This window comes from Aphelocoma coerulescens, chromosome 3 (genome assembly GCF_041296385.1).
Source record: "Aphelocoma coerulescens isolate FSJ_1873_10779 chromosome 3, UR_Acoe_1.0, whole genome shotgun sequence".
Lineage (NCBI taxonomy): Eukaryota > Metazoa > Chordata > Aves > Passeriformes > Corvidae > Aphelocoma > Aphelocoma coerulescens.
This window is the reverse complement of record NC_091016.1, coordinates 1,465,529-1,484,835: the sequence shown is the minus strand read 5'-3', so window position 1 is coordinate 1,484,835 and position 19,307 is coordinate 1,465,529. Positions and strand designations below refer to the sequence as shown.

Genomic DNA, 19,307 nt, shown 5'->3' with positions numbered 1-19,307 from the left:
AATTCCAGGAATTTCAAACCAGATGAAAACTGGTGGGGAAAAAATGTGAACCTGATCCATTTCTGGTAATTCCAAGCTTCTCCCACAACACCGTTCCAGGGGAAAGCTGATGAAAGGGTGAAGATGCAGAGGAGCAAGTGCTGTAAACCCCCCTGGCACTCAGACAGAGCAGACCTTGCCGTACTCCCAGCAGATCTCTTGGAGAAAGTGTGGGATGGCAAGGTTTTCCAGGAAAGCAAAAGGAGGGCAGAGATGAGGGAATAGGCTTCCAGTTATTCCTTTAGCTGAAAGCCTGGGGGAATTGAGAGGGGCCACAAGAACTGTTTGTGTAGGAAAATGGGAGTTTGGGGGCTGAATCGGAGTTTCTCTCTGGGGCATTTTTGAGGGAAAAGCTGAGGTGCTGTTTAAGGGAGGGAATGCACATTTTTGGGGTGGAAAAGGTTTAATCAATATTGTAGAGGAAGTAAAATGTTGGGGGTAAAAGTGGATGCAATCTGGAGGGGACAGAATGAATATTTTGAAGGCAAAATGGGGAACTCGGTAGTGGACAGAGGGGGAACATTTTGGAGGCAACACTTGACAAACTCTCTGGGGTGGAGAACGAAGACATTGAGGGAAAAATGAGGTGGTGAGCAGTGGGCACGTAGGGAAGGTTGTGGGGGTAAATCTTGAGAAAAGCCCCGTGGTATTCAAGAAATTCTTGGAATCAGGACGGAGGAATTCAGCGGTGGAAAACCAGGGGAATTTTGCGGGGGTAAAACTTTAAAAGATCTAAGAGTTGAGAGTGAGTGTTTTTAGGTGAAAAGGATGTCTTGTTGAAGTTGGGCATCTGGATTGCGGCATTTATGGATCAGAGGGTGTGTTTCCAGAAAGTAGAAGATAAAGAAGACTCCCAAAGCCTCGGTAGCTGTGTTAAGAAATCCCTGCCAGGGAAGAAAGGTACCTAAACCTCCTAGGAGTAGGGACTAATTAGCATGGGAAGGGAAAAACCCAGCCCAGTGGGAGAGAGCAGGCCGGGTAAGGGAAGAGAAGGATGCCCTTAAGAAGAAGCAGGGAAGGGGAATTTCTCGGTTTGCTCAAATGTATCAAAAAGTTTGGAATCTGGGTCTGTGTGGAGGCCGGGATTTTCTCGGCCACATCCAGAGCCCAGCACTAGGAATAAAGTAATTCCAGGCTTTACAACGCCAAAAATGCAGTACCAGAGAGTTCTGTTGTCCCGAGGACTTGGGGGATAGTTGGCAAAAATTTCTGGGGGCCCAGGCTGGACCGAGCTTTTCACACTCCCCGGATTCACGGGATCGGGGATTCCAGCGTGCCCTGCACGGGTGTTTCAGGGAAGTCCCAAATCCGTGTGAGCACGAAGCAGAATCCCCTGGGAGCTGAAGGCAACGGGATATTTCTTGGGAATTTTGAAGGATTAGGTGAGTCCTCAGTGATAGGTTGGAATGAACGCAAATTGTCCGGGAGTTGCTGGTTTAGGGATGGCCAGGTCTGGATTTGGATTTGTGGGCACCGAGCGTTCCTTGTGTCAGCTTTAGGTCTGGGTTGGTGGGAATTGTCGGAGAAAAGAGAAGGGAATTGCAATGCAGAGCTCCATTCCTGGAGAAAGGATCAGGATGGGAGAGGAAAGGCTGTGGAGCTGCTGGGAGCTCCTGGAGACCAAAAGGATCTGAGGTCCGGAGGCAAAAGCTGTGGAACAAAGCCTGAAAAGGGTGCGGGGTGGGGCGGGAGGGGGAGGAGGGCACCGCGGGGGGTGGGGGGAAAGAGGGAAAGGCTCCCTGCTCCGGGAATCCAGCAGGGGCCAGGAGAGGATCATTTTCCATCCACTGCTCTCAGTGGAATCCTAATAAGGAAGGTCGAAGGAAAGTGATTCGTTTGTTTGTTCTTAGGTTTGGAATGAAAGGTGCTCTTCCAGAGGGGAATATTCACCTGTTAAAATTCTGTTGGATCCAGGAAAAGAGGGAGGCAGCAGCTGGGGAATGAACGGGTGGATTTTTGGCGGATACAGGCAAAGGCATGGGCAGGGGCACTTAGGTAAAATACACTTCATGGGCAGCACCAGGAAAAGCCTCAACTGCCCTTTTTTTCCAAGCTCTGACATTCCAGAGGAGTAAGCAGCGGTCAGCACATCGCTCTCTAGAATTCCTTGGATGGCCAGTGCTTTGTTGGGAAGAGGTGACATTTGGAAAGGAACAAATCCGGGGATATAATTCCTGATAGTGAGGCCCAGGTTTTGATACCCTTCCAGCACCCGAACGCAACCGAGGGAATCCTGGAGGAGGAGGTGGAAAACGCTGTCGCTCCGTTGGTGGAATTCCTGGGAAATGGAAAGCAGCAGAAGCAGCAAGAACAGAGTTGGAAGCAGGCTCCAGCCGGGTAAGGCAGCCACCAAATCCTTTGGAATTAGAAGTGGGCAGGGGTGGGAAGAATTAATTCTTCAATTTGTAGCCCATGGATTCCTGAGCAGGATCCTGGCAGGGAAGACTGCAGGGATCGGCCTGGGGACTGTTCCCGGCTGGGGGCAGCGAGGCTTGGAATTGGCTGGAGGGAAGAAAGGGGGATCCTTTGAGCACAAGGATCAGCTGTGAAATGTGGAGATGGCATCAGACAATTCCTCGGGAGGGTTCGGTTCCTGGGCCAAATGGACCTCCTGCCTTGTGAAGGAGCTCAGAGATCTGGGAATCTCCCTGGCTATTCCCTGTGTGAGTCTTCATCTCCATCCCGCCTTATCCTGATCAAATAAGGGCCTGAGATGTGTTTAGCAGCAAATGCATTCCTGTAAAGAAAGCCAAGAGCAAAGAGCATCCAGATGCAGAGAAGTCTTTAGAAAAGCATTCCAGACGTGCAAATGAGGGATATGTCTTCCTGCATCTCCCGTTGTTTTTCTCTGTCAGGTTTTGGAGGGGTTTCTCTCCGTGATTTCCCGCAGTCCAGGTGCGTCCCTTCTTTTGTCCAAATCCAGTGCCAGAGGATTGAACAGCTGACGAGGGGGGTCTGGGATGAAAAGGGTTCTCCTAAAATGAGGGAAACAATGCTGGAAGAGAAATGAGCATCCTTTTAATGCCTGGAATAAAAATGCTGGAATGCTGAGGCGTCCCAGGGAAGGCTGAGGCGTCCCCTGCCCGGGGCACTCGGCAGCAAATCCCTGATGTTGAGCGGAAAAAGGAAAGTTCTGGGTTAGTGGGAGGAGGTTTCTGGAATGGAGTTGGGACAGGTGCTGATCCACGCAAGGAATCACGGGGTGGTTTGGCTTGGAAGAGCCACCAAGATCATTTACGCTCTGTTTGTTGTCCGATTCCGCAGCAAAGAACATCCAGAACTGGCACCTCACCCTCACGGACAGCAGGAATGTCTTGCATAGCTGTTGTTTTGGAATGGGAAGGGCCGTTGGGAGCTCTGGCAGGAGCAGGTAAGAAGAGAAATGGGATCATTCCGGCTGCTGCTGGAGGTGGTTTTCTGCTTTCAGGCTGTTCTTCTGACTGATCCTTTCACAGCACTGTTCTAGGGCACATTTGAGGGTAATTCCAGGAATTTCAAACCAGATGAAAACTGGTGGGGAAAAAATGTGAACCTGATCCATTTCTGGTAATTCCAAGCTTCTCCCACAACACCGTTCCAGGGGAAAGCTGATGAAAGGGTGAAGATGCAGAGGAGCAAGTGCTGTAAACCCCCCTGGCACTCAGACAGAGCAGACCTTGCCGTACTCCCAGCAGATCTCTTGGAGAAAGTGTGGGATGGCAAGGTTTTCCAGGAAAGCAAAAGGAGGGCAGAGATGAGGGAATAGGCTTCCAGTTATTCCTTTAGCTGAAAGCCTGGGGGAATTGAGAGGGGCCACAAGAACTGTTTGTGTAGGAAAATGGGAGTTTGGGGGCTGAATCGGAGTTTCTCTCTGGGGCATTTTTGAGGGAAAAGCTGAGGTGCTGTTTAAGGGAGGGAATGCACATTTTTGGGGTGGAAAAGGTTTAATCAATATTGTAGAGGAAGTAAAATGTTGGGGGTAAAAGTGGATGCAATCTGGAGGGGACAGAATGAATATTTTGAAGGCAAAATGGGGAACTCGGTAGTGGACAGAGGGGGAACATTTTGGAGGCAACACTTGACAAACTCTCTGGGGTGGAGAACGAAGACATTGAGGGAAAAATGAGGTGGTGAGCAGTGGGCACGTAGGGAAGGTTGTGGGGGTAAATCTTGAGAAAAGCCCCGTGGTATTCAAGAAATTCTTGGAATCAGGACGGAGGAATTCAGCGGTGGAAAACCAGGGGAATTTTGCGGGGGTAAAACTTTAAAAGATCTAAGAGTTGAGAGTGAGTGTTTTTAGGTGAAAAGGATGTCTTGTTGAAGTTGGGCATCTGGATTGCGGCATTTATGGATCAGAGGGTGTGTTTCCAGAAAGTAGAAGATAAAGAAGACTCCCAAAGCCTCGGTAGCTGTGTTAAGAAATCCCTGCCAGGGAAGAAAGGTACCTAAAGCTCCTAGAAGTAGGGACTAATTAGCATGGGAAGGGAAAAACCCAGCCCAGTGGGAGAGAGCAGGCCGGGTAAGGGAAGAGAAGGATGCCCTTAAGAAGAAGCAGGGAAGGGGAATTTCTCGGTTTGCTCAAATGTATCAAAAAGTTTGGAATCTGGGTCTGTGTGGAGGCCGGGATTTTCTCGGCCACATCCAGAGCCCAGCACTAGGAATAAAGTAATTCCAGGCTTTACAACGCCAAAAATGCAGTACCAGAGAGTTCTGTTGTCCCGAGGACTTGGGGGATAGTTGGCAAAAATTTCTGGGGGCCCAGGCTGGACCGAGCTTTTCACACTCCCCGGATTCACGGGATCGGGGATTCCAGCGTGCCCTGCACGGGTGTTTCAGGGAAGTCCCAAATCCGTGTGAGCACGAAGCAGAATCCCCTGGGAGCTGAAGGCAACGGGATATTTCTTGGGAATTTTGAAGGATTAGGTGAGTCCTCAGTGATAGGTTGGAATGAACGCAAATTGTCCGGGAGTTGCTGGTTTAGGGATGGCCAGGTCTGGATTTGGATTTGTGGGCACCGAGCGTTCCTTGTGTCAGCTTTAGGTCTGGGTTGGTGGGAATTGTCGGAGAAAAGAGAAGGGAATTGCAATGCAGAGCTCCATTCCTGGACAAAGGATCAGGATGGGAGAGGAAAGGCTGTGGAGCTGCTGGGAGCTCCTGGAGACCAAAAGGATCTGAGGTCCGGAGGCAAAAGCTGTGGAACAAAGCCTGAAAAGGGTGCGGGGTGGGGCGGGAGGGGGAGGAGGGCACCGCGGGGGGTGGGGGGAAAGAGGGAAAGGCTCCCTGCTCCGGGAATCCAGCAGGGGCCAGGAGAGGATCATTTTCCATCCACTGCTCTCAGTGGAATCCTAATAAGGAAGGTCGAAGGAAAGTGATTCATTTGTTTGTTCTTAGGTTTGGAATGAAAGGTGCTCTTCCAGAGGGGAATATTCACCTGTTAAAATTCTGTTGGATCCAGGAAAAGAGGGAGGCAGCAGCTGGGGAATGAACGGGTGGATTTTTGGCGGATACAGGCAAAGGCATGGGCAGGGGCACTTAGGTAAAATACACTTCATGGGCAGCACCAGGAAAAGCCTCAACTGCCCTTTTTTTCCAAGCTCTGACATTCCAGAGGAGTAAGCAGCGGTCAGCACATCGCTCTCTAGAATTCCTTGGATGGCCAGTGCTTTGTTGGGAAGAGGTGACATTTGGAAAGGAACAAATCCGGGGATATAATTCCTGATAGTGAGGCCCTGGTTTTGATATCCTTCCAGCACCCGAACGCGACAGAGGGAATGCTGGAGGAGGAGGTGGAAAACGCTGTCGCTCCGTTGGTGGAATTCCTGGGAAATGGAAAGCAGCAGAAGCAGCAAGAACAGAGTTGGAAGCAGGCTCCAGCCGGGTAAGGCAGCCACCAAATCCTTTGGAATTAGAAGTGGGCAGGGGTGGGAAGAATTAATTCTTCAATTTGTAGCCCATGGATTCCTGAGCAGGATCCTGGCAGGGAAGACTGCAGGGATCGGCCTGGGGACTGTTCCCGGCTGGGGGCAGCGAGGCTTGGAATTGGCTGGAGGGAAGAAAGGGGGATCCTTTGAGCACAAGGATCAGCTGTGAAATGTGGAGATGGCATCAGACAATTCCTCGGGAGGGTTCGGTTCCTGGGCCAAATGGATCTCCTGCCTTGTGAAGGAGCTCAGAGATCTGGGAATCTCCCTGGCTATTCCCTGTGTGAGTCTTCATCTCCATCCCGCCTTATCCTGATCAAATAAGGGCCTGAGATGTGTTTAGCAGCAAATGCATTCCTGTAAAGAAAGCCAAGAGCAAAGAGCATCCAGATGCAGAGAAGTCTTTAGAAAAGCATTCCAGACGTGCAAATGAGGGATATGTCTTCCTGCATCTCCCGTTGTTTTTCTCTGTCAGGTTTTGGAGGGGTTTCTCTCCGTGATTTCCCGCAGTCCAGGTGCGTCCCTTCTTTTGTCCAAATCCAGTGCCAGAGGATTGAACAGCTGACGAGGGGGGTCTGGGATGAAAAGGGTTCTCCTAAAATGAGGGAAACAATGCTGGAAGAGAAATGAGCATCCTTTTAATGCCTGGAATAAAAATGCTGGAATGCTGAGGCGTCCCAGGGAAGGCTGAGGCGTCCCCTGCCCGGGGCACTCGGCAGCAAATCCCTGATGTTGAGCGGAAAAAGGAAAGTTCTGGGTTAGTGGGAGGAGGTTTCTGGAATGGAGTTGGGACAGGTGCTGATCCACGCAAGGAATCACGGGGTGGTTTGGCTTGGAAGAGCCACCAAGATCATTTACGCTCTGTTTGTTGTCCGATTCCGCAGCAAAGAACATCCAGAACTGGCACCTCACCCTCACGGACAGCAGGAATGTCTTGCATAGCTCTTGGAATGGGAAGGGCCGTTGGGAGCTCTGGCAGGAGCAGGTAAGAACAGAAATGGGATCATTCCGGCTGCTGCTGGAGGTGGTTTTCTGCTTTCAGGCTGTTCTTCTGACTGATCCTTTCACAGCACTGTTCTAGGGCACATTTGAGGGTAATTCCAGGAATTTCAAACCAGATGAAAACTGGTGGGGAAAAAATGTGAACCTGATCCATTTCTGGTAATTCCAAGCTTCTCCCACAACACCGTTCCAGGGGAAAGCTGATGAAAGGGTGAAGATGCAGAGGAGCAAGTGCTGTAAACCCCCCTGGCACTCTGACAGAGCAGACCTTGCCGTACTCCCAGCAGATCTCTTGGAGAAAGTGTGGGATGGCAAGGTTTTCCGGGAAAGCAAAAGGAGGGCAGAGATGAGGGAATAGGCTTCCAGTTATTCCTTTAGCTGAAAGCCTGGGGGAATTGAGAGGGGCCACAAGAACTGTTTGTGTAGGAAAATGGGAGTTTGGGGGCTGAATCGGAGTTTCTCTCTGGGGCATTTTTGAGGGAAAAGCTGAGGTGCTGTTTAAGGGAGGGAATGCACATTTTTGGGGTGGAAAAGGTTTAATCAATATTGTAGAGGAAGTAAAATGTTGGGGGTAAAAGTGGATGCAATCTGGAGGGGACAGAATGAATATTTTGAAGGCAAAATGGGGAACTCCGTAGTGGACAGAGGGGGAACATTTTGGAGGCAACACTTGACAAACTCTCTGGGGTGGAGAACGAAGACATTGAGGGAAAAATGAGGTGGTGAGCAGTGGGCACGTAGGGAAGGTTGTGGGGGTAAATCTTGAGAAAAGCCCCGTGGTATTCAAGAAATTCTTGGAATCAGGACGGAGGAATTCAGCGGTGGAAAACCAGGGGAATTTTGCGGGGGTAAAACTTTAAAAGATCTAAGAGTTGAGAGTGAGTGTTTTTAGGTGAAAAGGATGTCTTGTTGAAGTTGGGCATCTGGATTGTGGCATTTATGGATCAGAGGGTGTGTTTCCAGAAAGTAGAAGATAAAGAAGACTCCCAAAGCCTCGGTAGCTGTGTTAAGAAATCCCTGCCAGGGAAGAAAGGTACCTAAAGCTCCTAGAAGTAGGGACTAATTAGCATGGGAAGGGAAAAACCCAGCCCAGTGGGAGAGAGCAGGCCGGGTAAGGGAAGAGAAGGATGCCCTTAAGAAGAAGCAGGGAAGGGGAATTTCTCGGTTTGCTCAAATGTATCAAAAAGTTTGGAATCTGGGTCTGTGTGGAGGCCGGGATTTTCTCGGCCACATCCAGAGCCCAGCACTAGGAATAAAGTAATTCCAGGCTTTACAACGCCAAAAATGCAGTACCAGAGAGTTCTGTTGTCCCGAGGACTTGGGGGATAGTTGGCAAAAATTTCTGGGGGCCCAGGCTGGACCGAGCTTTTCACACTCCCCGGATTCACGGGATCGGGGATTCCAGCGTGCCCTGCACGGGTGTTTCAGGGAAGTCCCAAATCCGTGTGAGCACGAAGCAGAATCCCCTGGGAGCTGAAGGCAACGGGATATTTCTTGGGAATTTTGAAGGATTAGGTGAGTCCTCAGTGATAGGTTGGAATGAACGCAAATTGTCCGGGAGTTGCTGGTTTAGGGATGGCCAGGTCTGGATTTGGATTTGTGGGCACCGAGCGTTCCTTGTGTCAGCTTTAGGTCTGGGTTGGTGGGAATTGTCGGAGAAAAGAGAAGGGAATTGCAATGCAGAGCTCCATTCCTGGACAAAGGATCAGGATGGGAGAGGAAAGGCTGTGGAGCTGCTGGGAGCTCCTGGAGACCAAAAGGATCTGAGGTCCGGAGGCAAAAGCTGTGGAAGAAAGGCTGAAAAGGGTGCGGGGTGGGGCGGGAGGGGGAGGAGGGCACCGCGGGGGGTGGGGGGAAAGAGGGAAAGGCTCCCTGCTCCGGGAATCCAGCAGGGGCCAGGAGAGGATCATTTTCCATCCACTGCTCTCAGTGGAATCCTAATAAGGAAGGTCGAAGGAAAGTGATTCATTTGTTTGTTCTTAGGTTTGGAATGAAAGGTGCTCTTCCAGAGGGGAATATTCACCTGTTAAAATTCTGTTGGATCCAGGAAAAGAGGGAGGCAGCAGCTGGGGAATGAACGGGTGGATTTTTGGCGGATACAGGCAAAGGCATGGGCAGGGGCACTTAGGTAAAATACACTTCATGGGCAGCACCAGGAAAAGCCTCAACTGCCCTTTTTTTCCAAGCTCTGACATTCCAGAGGAGTAAGCAGCGGTCAGCACATCGCTCTCTAGAATTCCTTGGATGGCCAGTGCTTTGTTGGGAAGAGGTGACATTTGGAAAGGATCAAATCCGGGGATATAATTCCTGATAGTGAGGCCCAGGTTTTGATATCCTTCCAGCACCCGAACGCAACAGAGGGAATCCTGGAGGAGGAGGTGGAAAACGCTGTCGCTCCGTTGGTGGAATTCCTGGGAAATGGAAAGCAGCAGAAGCAGCAAGAACAGAGTTGGAAGCAGGCTCCAGCCGGGTAAGGCAGACACCAAATCCTTTGGAATTAGAAGTGGGCAGGGGTGGGAAGAATTAATTCTTCAATTTGTAGCCCATGGATTCCTGAGCAGGATCCTGGCAGGGAAGACTGCAGGGATCGGCCTGGGGACTGTTCCCGGCTGGGGGCAGCGAGGCTTGGAATTGGCTGGAGGGAAGAAAGAGGGATCCTTTGAGCACAAGGATCAGCTGTGAAATGTGGAGATGGCATCAGACAATTCCTCGGGAGGGTTCAGTTCCTGGGCCAAATGGATCTCCTGCCTTGTGAAGGAGCTCAGAGATCTGGGAAGAGCCCAACCAGCACAGGGAATGCACTGGCAGATAAAACTGCTGGGGAACGGTGGGGAAAAGCATCCGAACAGGGGGCCTCGTTTTGTACAGGAATGGTACAAAAAATTGTCCGAAAGAGCAGGAATCCAATGGGATTTACATATTCCTTGGAGACCACATTCCAGTGGGAAGTCTGAGAGACGGTAACAAAACCTAAAAACGCAATTGAGCCCAATCTGCCCAAAGCCTCCAATGGCCACATTCCCTGGGATTGCTGAGGAATTCAGCCGAGCTCCAAGCAGAAGGTGAGCCCCTATGGAATCCTTTCTGGGAGACCCTATCCAGCTGGGACTCTTCCTGGAGAAGGCCATGGGATATGGGTTATCCCAGGTCCAGAGAATATGTCATTTCCTTGTGAAAAACACTTGGATCACTGCATCACTTATTGTTTTAGGCTCACCAGTCACCCGGGCTATCCAAGTCCGTCCTCCCCAGCAGGGAGAGCGGGAGCGCGTCCGGACATGGAGAATTTCTGGGAGAGCCCGGGAGAAGGAAGAAGGCTCCAGCTTCACAGATCTGTGTCATAACCCATCCTGTCGGCCGCTCCTGTTTAAACCTGGTGGATTGGGCCTCTTGGATTCAACCTGAGCAGCGCTAATTGCTGGGAATGAAGCAGCCTTTGGTACTTCTTTTCCACAAAACCTCTCCATCCCGCCCTTCAATCCTGTTGCAAACAGGGGAAAAACCTGAAACTCTGATTTTTTCCCCCTCACTCCTTTTCACTTTGCCTCCTCTTTTCTTGCAGGCTTTGGGCTATCCAGGCTTGGATGTGGATTAGGCAGAGCACCCTGTAAGCTCAGCTCCAGGTGGGATTGCAGCGGTGTTGGAAGCACCAGGGATTCTCCCAAGGTTTGGTGTGAGGAGCTGCATCTTGGGAGGGGCTGGGATTTTGTGCACTTCTGGGGTTTTTTTTTTCCTGTTTGCCTTTTGGGCCGGCTCAGAGAAAAAGCTGAAAACCGAAGAAGCTGAGGGGGGTTCCCAAATTCCTTTCCAGCCCTTCAGAGGAGGCACAAAGCCACGTGCAGCTGAGGAAAGGGATGTGAGGAGAATGGCAATAATGGAGCCTCGGGACTCTGCACTTCCTTCTTTTCACGTGTTTGGAGGTGCAGGAAATGCCAAACCCCACAGGAATTCTGTGTCTGTAACATTGGGTGCAACCTCTTGAAACCCAAGTGCTGAGAGTGGGGTTTTCCCAAGGGTAAATCCCGATGTGACATGGCAAAGCTTCAGTGAGGATTTCCAGGCTTGACTGCACAGCTTTTGGGAAAGCTCAGGAGCCAAACAATATCAGATTTCTATGGGATTTGGATCAAACGTGGCGTTTAAATGTGGGACAGCTCAGCTCCCCGGGTGAGAAAGTGCTTGGAGTAGCCAAGCTGAGCCATTTTTGAGAATTCCAAGGATTGTGTCCTTACGCTCCTTAATACAGCGTTTAAATAATTGATACAGAATGGAGACAGTATCAGGGGGATTTGTTAGCCTGGCAGGGATGTTTTTTCACCTGGCAGTGTGTTGGAATAGTCAAGACTCCTTATGTCAGAATTAATTGGTCTTCCTTCTTTTCCTTTCTTTCCTTTCTAGATTGTGGCTGAGTGGGAAGAATGTTTGGGGTAAAGAAACGAAATGCCCGAGGGAAGCTTCGTGTTCCTGTGGGGCTGCTTTAGGTACGTGCAGGTTCTGAGCTGCACCGCGACTTGAGGCTCCCACAGAAGCCTTCCGAAGCTGGAAGGGCTGGGAAAGAGAAATTCCAGGAGAGGTGTGGGAAGCGCTTTCTGCCAGGTCTGGGCAGTGTTTAGCCAGCTTTAGTTAAGTTCCTTTTGCACAGGTTTCGTGTTGCTTTGATGGTGAAGTCACCAAACCCTGAAGTTTGCTAAATTACCCCTGAAAAGCTTTAATGAACCAATGCTGAGGGAACTGGGGATTGGATATCTGGGATCTTATGGCCCTTTGAGGCCATGTTGGGTTTACGCCCTGATTTTGGTGCCAAGGGAAACTCCCAAGTTAAGAATAATCCAAATATGAAGCACTTCTCACAAAACTCAGCTTTGCAAACCTTTATTTGGGCTAAAAAATAAGAGATGGGAATGCCCCTGGCAGAAAAGCAGCTGTGAGGCCCAGCAGGCTTCAAATGCCTGTCAGCTTGAGCTCCAGGAGAAATGGCTGCTGGCTCCAGGCATCCTGGGCTTCCCAGGCAGGTTTTGTACTGGATTGCAAGGCAGTTTTCCTGCCTCTGGGGGGTGGCACCTGCATCCCACTGGAAAGGGAAAAATGTGGAGAGAGCGCCAAGCGGGAAGGCGGTTGCTGATGTGTGTCCTTGGATTGCAGTTCCTCCCGGTGGGTCTGTGCTGCTGGAAGTACAAAGGAGATCAGTCCTGGAGTACGTGTGGGTTCGCCGGTGGGGCTTGGGAGAGACGCTGGACGTGAAATTCCAGGGATGTTCCCCTTGCTGGAGTGAGAAGCAGTGGAAGCAGTTTGCTGTCTGCTTCTTCATCCCCTTCACCTCGGTCCCCTGGGGCTCCAGGTAATCCCCTCTCACCTTTGCTTTTCCAAGGGTCTCTAAATGAGGGCTTGAGCTTTGGTGTTGCTCCCTTTTACAGGGAAGATCTGTTCCAGGAAAGGTCTCCTGGTCTGGACTGATGGCGTTGCAGGAAGAGCAGGAAACCCCACAGCTCCTGTGGCTCCCTCATCTGATTTGGCTGCAGGCCGCAAGGCTCATTCCCAAGTGTCATCCCCTGGCTCCGTGACTCGGTGAGGTTGTGTTCCCCCAAAGGCCAGGGGCCGCTTTGTGTTGCAGTTCACGAAAGTCCAGCTCGGTGGTGCTGGGTTTGGTTTTTGTGTGCCATGAAGGCACTAAAACTTCCCCTCCTTCACTGGCACAGCCCTGGAGTGGGAGCAGATTCCCCTTATCCCGGAGTTATCCCGCTCCTGCCCTGGATCCCTGTGGTGCCGTGTGTTCTCCAAGCTCACAGCACTGCTGGCTCTAAACAAGAAAAACAATCCCTGTTCCTTCTCTTCTCCGTCCTTGATGTTCCCAGGCCCTGCATCTCCCTGGCTATTCCCTGTGTGAGTCTTCATCTGCATCCGACCTTATCCTGATCAAATAAGGGCCTGAGACGTGTTTAGCAGCAAATGCATTCTTGTAAAGAAAGCCAAGTGCAAAGTGCATCCAGATGCAGGGAAGTCTTTAGAAAAGCACTCCGGACGTGCAAATGAGGGATGTGTCTTCCTGCATCTCCTGTTGTTTTTCTCTGTCAGGTTTTGGAGGGGTTTCTCTCTGTGATTTCCTGCGATCCAGGTGCGTCCCTTCCTTTGTCCAAATCCAGTGCCAGAGGATTGAACAGCTGATGAAGGGGGTCTGGGATGAAGACGGTTCTGCTAAAATGAGGGAAACAATGCTGGAAGAGAAATGAGCATCTTTTTAATGCTTGGAATAGAAGTGCTGGAGAAGGGCACTTTTTATTTGATATGGTGTCATTCTCCTTTTTTTTCTATGGATAATACTCTGCGGTGAGCAATCAGAGCAGAAATATGAAATGCAGGAGTCTTGCATTCCACAGTGGGATTAACTTCGCTTTTCTGCTCTCTTTCAGGACAGGAGCAACCACTGAACTCGTCCTATCTTTGGCACCAAGAGCTTTGGATGTTGGAGCAGCCAAAGCCAGCTTGGGCCCCCCTTGTCCTGCCCGTGGTGTGGATGAGTGACAGGCTCCTCTTCTCCTCTGTGCTGGGATGAACTGCCTAGGGAATGCTATTTCTGACAGCCCGGTCCTAGCCATGGCTGCTGGAAAAAGGCACAGGTGAAGAGGCAACCTGCCAGAGTTCCTTGGGGATGATGGAATTGTGGTGTTTGGCTGTGCCCGGAGGGGCAGGTTGGGCATTATTTGTGTGTCTGAGGACTGGTTTGGGTGTTGGGGAGCCCAGGGAGCTGAGCTCTCAGTGCATTCCCAGCTCTCCCAGGGGTGGGAGCTGGTGCAGGGCTGGGTGACAGCCTCTGGTTGGGCTCGGGGCAGGCACTGGCCCCGGCACAGACACGGGGTGGTTTGGGGACGCTTGGGGAGCAATGGGAGGAAAATGAGGGATGGTGCTGGGCAGAGCGATCAGCCTGTGCTCGTGTCAGTGCAGCTGTGCAGGGCACTGGGATCTGGGTAAAACTCCAGCTCTCCTGGTGTTCAGGGATGCAAGGTCTGAGGGACTGGATTTACCTGGGGCTTTCCAGGCCAGCAGGAACAAGAGGAAATGTGGTGCCAGGGCTGCGTCCCATTAGGTTGCATTTCCCTCTTTCCCATTTCCATTTCCTCCTCCGTGCAGGTGTCCCCTACAGCCCATGAGCACGGGGCCGGTGACAACTCCCTGTCTGTAGAGGGATTCCTTATGGAACAAGGGCATATGATACCCCTGGAAAGATTGGACAACCCAGGGTTGCTGAGGAAAAGCCCCTGAACAGGCCCCTGACTGCAGGCAGCCCTGAGAGTCCTTGGCAAGGTATACAGCTGCCCAGTTCCCCCTCTGATTAGAGGCCATCTAGAGGGACTGGGCGTGAATCTTTGCAAAAGTAGATATAAGTTGGCATAGTTGAACACTAAGGGGAGAAGGATGCTTAATCGTATCGGGGTACGTGTCGTTTATGCGGCCAGCCCTCCGGACTCGGTCCCTAACACCTGTCCTCCTCCTGTCCCCCCGTGCCCCTTTTGTTGGACAAGTCTCAAATGGCAGCGCACATTCCCAAAGACTGTCTGCTTCCTTAAATCCACGGACCAGCTAGTGTTGTCACTCAACAGCTGAAATGAGCTTTCAGAGCCTAGAAACTAGCAGGAGTGACAAACAAAGGGATTTGAATCTGGAAATAGGTGAGTTCCACCCACGTGCTGCTGCTGATGCAGAGACTGGGGCTCAGGGCGTCTGCGCAGCCCTTCCCTTTGGCACTGATCCTGCACTAGAATGTTGTGTTGTTGCCAAACCGGGCCTCAAACCAGGAGAAGGTAAGGCCTGACCGTTTGCCCCTGAACCTGGCACACCCACAGTGTGTTATCTGGAGAGTGTGCCTCAGCTGGTGTCACTTGAGTTTCACCAGAGTTGCAAGTTGGCTCCTGCTCTGGGCAATTCTGAGCGACCATCGCATCAGTTCTGCACTAAACACCGTTTAGCCAGACCCAGAGATTTGGCCACACAGTGACTTCTGAACAGAAAATCCAGATGCAGGAAAAGTGCTTGGACCATGGACGGGCCTGGGTCTTTGTGGGTCACTGTCAATCCCGGCCCTTACAGTCTCTCCTCATCTTTCTTGTAGGTTCCCTTCAGGCACAGGAGCCCTTGCTCACTGGTGTTTTTGACTATTCTCTGTCAAGGAAATGAGTTGAATTTCCTTGTCAAATCTAGTAGGCTTTTATACTCGGGCTTCTCTGCTGTGGGATTCATACTCAGAGACTGGTGTTTGTGTCTGGACACTTCCAGAAGGTGGATGTTATCCCTGGATGTATAAAGAAAACGCCTATCCATCATCTCTTAGGCAATGAGACTGTGCAGGTGACTGGCATGGCAGCCTTTCCACCAGTTCACCGGTTGAGCTGGTGCCAAGGTGAGCCCAGTCTCTAAATTTCCCTTGCATGCCTCAAGGCGTGCATCGTAAGATTCGTGCTTGTTGGAAGGACAGGATTGAGCCGGTCTCCCGTGCAGTGAGTGTCAGGCGACGTTCTCTTTGCTGCACATTGGTGACTCCAGGGGGTTCTGGAGTAATACAGACATGCTGGCTAGAGAAGGCACAAAAGAGTGCTTTCCTTTCAAACACGGGAACTGGTGAAAAAGTGTGGTTTGTCTCTCACTGCCTGCGTTCCTTTCAACCCAGGGAGGCCGTATGGAGCCGATGACTTCCTGCCTGTGTTGACACGTGTGCTAGCCCAGTGTGATGAGCTGGAGACTGAAATCGAATACATGACAGAGCTGCTGGATCCATCCTTGCTGTGTAGAGAAGGTAATGGATTTTTTTATTTTTACTAGAACTGCCTGAAGGACCAGCGAGGGGACGTTCTTCCTCACAGCACAGTTGCTGTTCCCCTTGTTTGAATAAGAATGCTGTTAAGGGGAGACCTAATGACAGGGATGTTGATAGTGTAGCAGGAGAATGTCCTCATCATTTGCACTGCTGGGTAGCTCGCAGAGCACAGGCCCAGCGGCCTAAAAATGTGCTGCTGTGCATTGCTTTAGGAGCAAATAGGTTGTAGTAGTTCTGATGTTACACCCTTCTTACAGATAACAGAAGTTTCCCAAGAACTCTCCTGGAACAGGGGAAGAAGAGAAAGCACACAGACTTTCAACGCAATACTCTAAAACCAGCAAGAGATTTAGTCTTGTCTATCAAATGTCAAAAATCACACCCATAATTATGGAATGCTAATGATATAATAATTATGCATAATTGTAATTACAGTTTAAAAGATACTTCAAAAAACACCCCTGACAGTTTACCTGCAATTGGCATCAAATATCTATTATCCATAGGAAGGAAAGCCTGGTGCCCCAGTGTATCAGGTACAGAGGATGAGCTGTCCAGGGAATGAGCAGCAAATGCTTTCTGCACCTGCCCTCACCCTGGGACCAGCAACAACCCCAGGTAATGCAGCGTTTGGTGCTCGAGGCACGAGCTCTGGCGTGCCCCAGGTCAGAGAGAGTCCAGCTGCGTTACTTCTGCCTGTCGCAGAAGCAACTTCGGGATCAGGAAGAGAGCTGCTTGTTGGGCAAGCTAGCTGGCTTCTCGGCAGAGGGAACACAGCAGGAGCCGACGGGCTCGGCTCACGTTAGCTCGGAGACAAAGGAAAAGAGAGGCTGTTCAGGTCTGGCTTCTAACAGGTTTAATGCGATGGGATGATGATGAGGTCGGTCGGAGGGAAGGGATCGGATCGCTCCTTGGACCCTTGTCCTCAGTTTTATAGGGAATTTGAAAACCCCGGTGAAAGGGGAAAACAAGCAATGAGTTACAAGCCAGGGGGAGGATACAATTCAACAAGAACCACTGGGGTAAACCGAGAGGCGGGAGGTATAACAGAACCAGTGAACGACCGAGTAACCGAGAATTTTCCCGATCCGGGGGAGGTGGCTTGGACCCGGGCACAGCCCAGGGGGTGCAGCTTAGGCTTCTGAGCCGCCCCCTGAATCTGACTCTTCGGGGGACTCGATCCAGGGGAGGGGCTGGGATTGATTGGCACGCTGCCCCAGCCCTGCAGTGGGCTGGGTCACCCCAACACCCGGGTGTGAGCTGTGACGGTGAGGAGAGGGCAGCTCCTGCCGGGGGCTGTTTTAGGATGGGTTTCCTCAGCTCCCTTTTGCGTGGCGCTGCTGGAGGAGAGGGGCTCGTGGTGGGCTCCTGGGGGGTCTCTCACAGAAGGATGGTGGGAGCATCTCCCAGCGTCTTGGGGGAGCACTTGGATGTGGAGCATTGCTTAAAGGAGGTGCCAAGGGACGAACCTTTGTGCCAGGCAGCAGCAGGTGAGCCACGGTGTGGATTTGCAAGGGGGGGGGTGGGTGTCTTTCTCCTTTTGCCTTTTGATTTCATCTTGCCACACCTTCCCCAAGTGCCCCCAGAAAAAAGAGGGGTTACGAGGACAGAAGGAGTTTAAATTGAGGGAAGAAGCCCCATTGTCCCTGCTTTTTAAGGGTTTTAATTGAGGTAAAAATCGCCCTTTTCCCATCATTTGAGAGATTTGAGGAAAGCCCCTCTCTTTCTGATATTTCAGGGGATTAAATTGAAGGGGAGAACCCCTTTATTTGCCATTGTATTTGCTTAAATTGAGGTAAACACCCCCCGTTGCCTCAGTTCCAGGGGTTAAATTGAAAGAAACTCCAGCTTTTCCAGCATTTGAAGGGTTTAGATGGGGGCGTGCCGCTGCATTTGAGGGCGCTTCTGGCTGTGCCCTGGCACCGAATGTCTTGCGTGGGAGCACTCCCGGCCCCTGGGGAATTTCTGAGGAGGAATGGCAATTTGGGGGCTGGGCTGCCGACAGGGACCGACGGAGCCGCGCCGGTCCGAGCCGTGCGGAGCCGAGGCGAGCGCAGGCGGGAGGCGAGGCACGGAGCCGCGCCGCTCCCGGCCGTCCCGCCCGCTCCGTGCCGTCCGTGCGCGGGGCTCGGGCGCCGCCGGGTGCCCCTCGGCCCGGTGCCTCGCTTTTGTCCGGTGAGGGAATGCTTAGACATTCAAGGTTGTTGGAGAAATCCAAACTGTGGCACCGAAGCAACAGCGGACGCGTTTCTCCAGAGAGCTGCGGCAGCGGTTCCATCTCTGGCCTCTGGTTGCAGACTCAGCGCTGCGCTCGCTGCTGTCAGACGGGGGCAGTGGAGGAGTGGTTTGTGAGGCTTCAGTGAGAAATTTTCTTAGTTTCAGTGCAAAGCTGAGCTCGCCCAGAGGAAAGGGTGTCGCTTTGTACAGTTTAGGACAGGGGGACTGGAAGACCAGTCACTAAGTCTTGAAATAACAGGATCTGTATCAGCACGCCTGCGTTTCGTGGTAATCACTTGTAACTGGTAGATGGTTCAGAGGTTCAAGACAGCTTATCTGCTGTGTTGAACGGCGTGTTTTGTTATCTTTTGATGTGTAGGATGGTGCTAGGTTTGGATGGCTTTATCTAAGTTTCAGCTGGCACTGGGAGCGCTGTATAGAAGTATTTTACACACCTTTTTGGTCAATGGTTAGTCTTTTCTTTGTGCTGCAAAAATAAGGTTTCTAGTATGGCTTAACTTATAATGCAATCATTTACCAAATTGATGTCGGTGCTGTGGATTACTTTTTATCTTTCTGATTTTTGTCAGCGAATCCATTTTGTTGTTACAATAGGCTTGTAAGGTCTGGGGTTTTTGTGTCAGGTAGAACTGGACTTGTATGGATCAGAATCGAGACAACCATTGAAGCTTTTTCTTGCTGAAACTTCTCTTTTTCATTCACTTGCCACTCTAACACTTTCAGCGATACAATCATCATGTGGCACCAGCCCAGATAACCATACAAAATTAGTCATACAGTGTTTGTCTTTCTTTTTACTACCAGTGCTTGTAATTCTTCGGCTGGTACACTTCCTAGTCTTTCTTTTATCACTTGTGCTCTTGTTTCAACATTTCGAGCTATTGCCCTGTATTTCTATAACTGCAGGAGTATTCATTATAACCAATTTTGCTGTAGGGTGCGATATCACTGGGGTTGGCTTTGCCTTTGGTATTTAAATTTCGTCTTTGCGAGCAGGCAGAGCTTGGGGGGTTGAGGGACAAAGGGAACTGGTTTAATCTCTCCCTCAGGCAGGAGGAGTTTCTGTGGTCTATCTCTTTCTTTAGCAGTGTTAATGTGTATCTCCTGAAGTGGTTCTCTTGATTGCCACACGTACACACAGAGGTAATTCACATATAGGAACAGAGTTTTCAAAAGGGAAGTTAAAGCATCTGAGCGAACTCTGTGGCTATCGCAGGAAAATCCAGGAACATTTCTTTTTGGTGGGGAGTAGGTAGAGCATCTGCTTTTGTAGTTACAGTTTGATTCACTGGTTATCAGTTTTCAGGAGTTTCACCTTCGAG

The 19,307-nt window shown here is 50.9% G+C and overlaps 1 long non-coding RNA gene across 1 annotated transcript; it reads left to right on the top strand.

The window, feature by feature from the left end:
• Window positions 1-10,527: 10,527 nt before the first annotated feature.
• LOC138107094 (uncharacterized) lies at window positions 10,528-12,209 on the top strand. The gene is made up of 3 exons (XR_011149221.1): window positions 10,528-10,607; window positions 11,340-11,422; window positions 12,084-12,209. It is a non-coding gene; the product is annotated as an uncharacterized lncRNA (long non-coding RNA).
• The last annotated feature ends 7,098 nt before the right edge of the window (window positions 12,210-19,307 follow it).